Genomic DNA, 6,275 nt, shown 5'->3' on the forward strand with positions numbered 1-6,275 from the left:
GCCATACATAGTTTTGTACCTGCATCCACCTCATTCTATTCAGGCATGCTGTACATTATCATAGCCCTTATCTTTCCCATTTACTAAAACCAGGACAACCATGTGTCAGTATAACTCAAACAGTTCTCCATATTCCCTCCTTGGTCCAGCAGAGCTAGTTTCCTAAACAGTTTTTACTAACTTTTTCTATTGGCTCTTGTCTGCTACAGCTGACAGCTAAATAATTTACAGTTCACAGCTCTTTTGTATTGTATCTGTGGTAGTGCAGGCACATTGTTAGCATGGGAGGTACAACTCTCTGTAGTATCATAACTAACCAAATTTTTTTCTTTTTTTTTTACTCAGCTGAGTGAGAGTTTAGCAGTTAATGTAAAAAGAACAATGATGCTGCATAAGAATAACTTTGGAAAGCATGCTGGATGTTTTCTGTTTTCATTTAAAATGTTACATGTACATGTCCATGAACGTACAACATATATTTGGTAGGACAGTGCAGCATTGAAAGGTGTTGATTAGATGATCATGTTAGTCACTCAAACAGGAAAAAGGATGGGCTCAATATACCTGCTATAGCTTCAATTGGTTGTGCGTGGAAGTCTGATATGACAAAGTGCTGACAATGGGCCTGATTTGTTAAAGCTCTCCAAGCCTGGAGAAGATCCTCTTTTATCAATGATCCTGGGTGATCCAGCAAACCTGGAATGGATTTCTTAAACGTCATCAGCTATTTGTTTCCAATCACATGAAAGTGTATCTTCTCCAGCCTTGGAGAGCTTTATTAAATCAGGCTGATGTGTGAAGATTTGACAAAGTGCTTTCAGAACAGTCACAGTGCTATTTATAAAAATGCAAAAAGACAGTTAAAACTGGAGTTAGGCTTTTAATCATCTGAAGCATGTGCTAATGAAAATGTGTTGTCAGACTCATGGCCTCATGCACTAAACTTTCATCAATTTAGAAAAAGTGTTTTCGGAGCCATCACCCATTAAAAAATCCCTTAATGAAAAAAAAAATGTCATTTACAAAATTACGATAATTTGTATATAGCCAGGGAATGGCAGAATAAGTCAGTCTATGTCTTTAATTTTGCAACAGCAAGAACTTCCTGGTATAATTCCCAATTAGGTTCCTGTCATTCTACGAGGTTATGGGGTTCCATCACCTCATGTTGTATTTTCCATAATACAAAATCAATTTTAACCCAACACACAGTGCCCATGATAATAGTCAGCAGATGTACAGACTGAAACATACAAGCACAAAAGATTTCTCAAAATAAAAAAAGAAGTAGTCAGATATTCAAAACCATCCGCATCTTATATTAAATTTGGATAGGCTTAGTATTTAATTTATTATTCAGAGACCTCAGTGAGGATAATTATTATTTGCGGTAGTGTACTTACCGTTACCATTTAAGTGTCATGTAAAATGAATAATAAAGCTTTAAGCTTGTAATCAAATAGAAAATAAAATAGTAATATGCTCCTTACCCTACTATTCAAAACCTAAAAGAAAACTAAATAATAGATTTAAATGAGGTTTTAGTTTGGAATTATAAACGAATGATCAAGCACCCAGTATTCTGTTTACCTTAATGATTCATAATCCCGTTTGGTAGACTAATAGAATTTTAAATTCTACCTTGGCTAGATGAAGGATAAGGATAAAAAGATTATCCTTACTTCACTTGCATTGATAAATTTTGTACGTTTTACCTTGGTACTGATTAGTGAAGATTTCCAGGAGATAAGTGATAACCATATCCTTCCTCTTACATAACAAGAACACAAAGTAAGCTAAAAATGACACAAACAAGTCGACGATATTTCGGGCTTAGGGCCAGCCTTTCTGTCCTGCTGCACAATATAGCTTTGTCAACTCTACTTACTACCATTCTCTTTCTTCTGTTGAGGCTTTGTACTGAGCCTCAAAGTGTCTAAGCCCATACATTGGCTAGTTATCTATTTGATCGAGTATATTTAGTAAATTTAGAAGCAGCAATTATGTAACAATCCGAATTCTCTACTTAAAGATATTATATTTGTGCAGGGTTACATAAAAAGGTGTATATCTTTCCTTATTTCACTCTTTCACTATTTTATTCTTTGTGAGTTGGAAGTAATACCTTGCATTAAGGGGTCCAAGGTCACCAATAGAATGATGTTGAAACCCAAATTTTTTAGACAATTTCAGCTCGCTTTAGTTATAAAGTTGTTCAGTTCAAGGCAAATTACCACCATTTTCAGTTTTTTATGTTTTTTATTTAATTCAATGGTGTCAAGTAACTCTAACGCATATTCTGTTATTGGTGACACCTGGCCATAGAGGGATTCTTCAACTTTCAGTTGCCACTTCTTATTGGAAGACTTTACTTTTATGGTGGAAATATTCAGATTTCTCATTACTAGGGAGGGAGCAGTGATGGCTGACATCTCAGTTAATTCCACATGGATTTACACAAAAATGGAAAGCGATTTGACTTTCGTATATATTTTTTGTGGCAGAACTGATAATGTATCATGACCTAAAATAAATTATAGGCATGAAAAAATATTATTTCACAATCAATTATATTTCAAAATATTCTGCACAAAATTAACAGTTTTATATAGCAGTGGTCGCCAAACTTTTCGGACCTATGGACCACTAAATGCACACACTCTGGGCCATCAAAAGAAACTTCCACGAGTGACGTCATGATACCAGAACATGCCCACCTTCCATCGCAGGTATGAGTCCAGAGACACAATCCGCCCACAGCATTGAGCCTGTAATTTATTCGGGAGACATGGTCTGCGGCTCTTGCTGATGCACCCCCCCAAGAGGGTTCCTTCCCCTAACCCCGCTAGGGAATGCACTGGCCAGAGCCATGGACCACCAAAATTTTCATGTAGATCACTACTGTTATATAGTGTTCCAGTCAATAGAGACAAATGCTCATTTGGTCTAGAGTAGTGTTTCTTGACATTTTTAACATTGAGGAACCCTCTTAAATAACTTTAAGCTTCAGGGAACCCCTGCTATTTTTACTATATACACAGATCACAGTACATTGGTGTGGTGGTCACTGATAATAATGTTTTTTACATTGCTGACCAGTAAGAAGATTTTACCCGTTAAAGATAGCCAAAAGATCATTAAACTGACCTGAGAGGCACAAATTGTTCTTTGCCCAAGGAACCCAAAACATCCCCTGGAAGAACCCTAGGGCTCCACAAAACCCTGTTTGAGAAACTGGTCTTACAGGTAGGTAGGGATCCAGAAATATCTTGGTCAGAAGTCATATTGCTAATTTTATCAGCGAAGGAGTAACCAATAATAATTTGTAAGGTGTCATAGCTCATATCAACTAGATATATTGTATGCTTTACTGCTGTGGTCAATTATTTTATCACTTGCTTTTTTAAAAACCTTTGTATGTTGGTATATGTGATCCTTTTTTCACCTTCTTGCAGCTATGTATAAATCGCCTACGGCCACATTGGTAGTGTGTCCTCTTCTTTGTACAAATGAAATGACCCCCCTTTGATAGCCAAAATACAAAAAGAGCTTAAACTATAGGAAAATCTGCCCCTTTCCATTATAGGTCATTGCCATCGAATCAATATGATGTCCCTTCCTGAGATGCTCTACCCATTGCAGACTATGCCTCTGTTATTACAACATACTGATGTTAATACTATTAATATTGCTTTTGCCAAATTTGTAAGGAAAGTCAAGTGCCTGAGAAGAAATATAACAAAGCTGTATCTGCCTAAAACTGAAGGCGGGGTTGGTTTGCCAACGTCAGACTTTATAATCTTGCTAGTATATCTAGACGCATGGTGGACTGGATCAGGGAAACGTCCTACTTTTCTAATATTCATTTAGAAATTGCGCTTGTATACCCTTGGAAATTGTATAATTGCACTGATACACTGTAAAATATCTGCTCTTCTGCCTTCCCTACGATGTAATATACTGATCAGGGACACTGTAGCCACATGGAAAGAACTTCGGAAACAATTAAATGTGCCATTAGGTGTATCTAAATACTTACCAATATGTGGCTATCCGATGTTCCCGCAAGTCCAATGCCTTGTAGCCTTTAACAAATGAAGCAAAAGAGGCCTAAGGCGATTGGTAACTGCCATCTAGAGCCTGGTGTAGTTCATCGTCAGTGCCACACAGAAGTTTGTAATACAATTTTACTGAATGGAGCACTGACAGGTGGCAGCGGCAACAGGGGGAAGTGGTGGGCCCTGAGACGGAGCGTCAACCGCATTGGTAACTGGCATCTAGAGCTGGGTGTAGTGCATTGTCAATGCCACACAGAAGTGTGTAATACAATTTTAGTGAATGGAGTACTGACAGGAGGCAGCAGCAACAGGGGGAGGTGGTGGGCCCTGAGACCGAGCGTCGACCGCATTGGTAACTGGCATCTAGAGCTGGGAATGCCACCCAGAAGTGTTACATAGTTACATAGATACATAGTAGATTAGGTTGAAAGAAGACAAAAGTCCATCAAGTTCAACCATTAGGGAAATAAACATATACCAGATGTAAAACCCTATAAGACATAGTTGGTCCAGAGGAAGGCAAAAAAAAATCCCACTACAATTTGCTTCAACAGAGGAAAAAATTCCTTCCTGATTCCATGAGGCAATCGGATGTTCCCTGGATCAACAGTGACTGTTATTTTTACTTTAAAGCAATCTATAGTAGTTGCTGAATCTACTTCCTGAGGGAGCTGATTCCACGTTTTCACAGACCTCACAGTGAAGAATCCCTTCCTTATCTGGAGCTTAAACTTCTTTTCCTCCAGACGCAAAGAGTGCCCTTTTGTTCTTTGTAATGATCTCAAAGTGAATAATGGGGAGGAGATTTCTCTATATGGACCATTTATATATTTATACAAGGTAATCATATCCCCCTTCAATGTCTCTTCTCAAGAGAGAATAGATTCAGTTCAGCTAATCTCTCCTCAAAGCTGAGCTCCTCCATTCCTTTTATTAGCTTAGTTGCCCTTCTCTGCACTCTCTCCAATTCAACAATGTCATTTTTATGAACTGGTGCCCAAAACTGGACTGCATATTCCAGATGTGGTCTGACCAATGCTTTGTACAGGGGCAGGATGTCTCCATCTCTGCAGTCTATTCTTCTTTTATTACAACAAAGTACTTTACTAGCTTTAGATATTACATTTTGGCATTGCATGCTGTTATTAAGTCTATGATCTACCAGAACCCCCAGATCCTCTTCCATTTCTTACTCTCCCAAGTGTATTCCCCCTAGACAGTATAAAGCAGGCATGTTGTTAGCTCCTAAGTGCATAACTTTACATTTTTATATATTAAATGTAATTTGCCTTTTGGCTGCCCAATCAATCAGTACATCCAGGTCTGCTTGTAGATTATAGACATCCTGTATGGGCTTAATTCCATTACATAGTTGGTGTCATCTTCAAATACAGAAATGGTACTTTTAATCCCAAACTCTATATCATTTATAAAGATGTTAAACAGTAAAGGACCCAACACTGAACCCTGGGGTATACTACTAATAACCTTAGACCATTCAGAGTATGAATCATTAATCACAACTCTCTGGATGCAATCTTTAAGCCAGTCCTCTATCCATTTACAGATTGACTTTTCTAAACCTATTGACCATAACTTGCATATTAACCAACTGTGGGGTACAGTTTCAAATGCTTTAGCAAAGTCCAAGTACACTATAACAACTGCTACTCCTCTGTCTACCTGTTTACTTACATCCTCATAAAAAGAGAGTAAATTTGTTTGAGAAACTTCTGTCTTTCTTGAAGCCAGGCTGACTATAACCTATAATATTATTTTCTAGCAGAAACTCCTATATGTGGTTCTTTATCAAAGACCTTTTCTCTATTTTCTCAAAGACCTTTCCAACTACGGATGTTAAACTACTGGGTCTGTGGTTACCTGGTAATGTCTTTGCTCCCTTTTTGAAGATAGGAACCACATTGGCCTTACGCCAATCCATAAGTACCTTGCCAGTGACTAAAGAGTTTCTAAAAATTAGAAATAATGGCTTTGAAATAACTGAGCTCAGTTCTTCGAGGACACGTGGATGTAATCCATCAGATCCTGGTGCTTTGTCAACCTTCATTTTTCCCAGCTATATCTAAATCATATTAATTCTGAGCAATTGTGACTCATTTAAGGCAGTGACATTTTGCTATTATGATCTTGGACTTGAGCTCTGCCATTTTCCTTCGTGTACACAGAGCTAAAAAGGTGTTTAGTAAATCCGCCTTG

Source organism: Pyxicephalus adspersus, chromosome 3, assembly GCF_032062135.1.
Source record: "Pyxicephalus adspersus chromosome 3, UCB_Pads_2.0, whole genome shotgun sequence".
Lineage (NCBI taxonomy): Eukaryota > Metazoa > Chordata > Amphibia > Anura > Pyxicephalidae > Pyxicephalus > Pyxicephalus adspersus.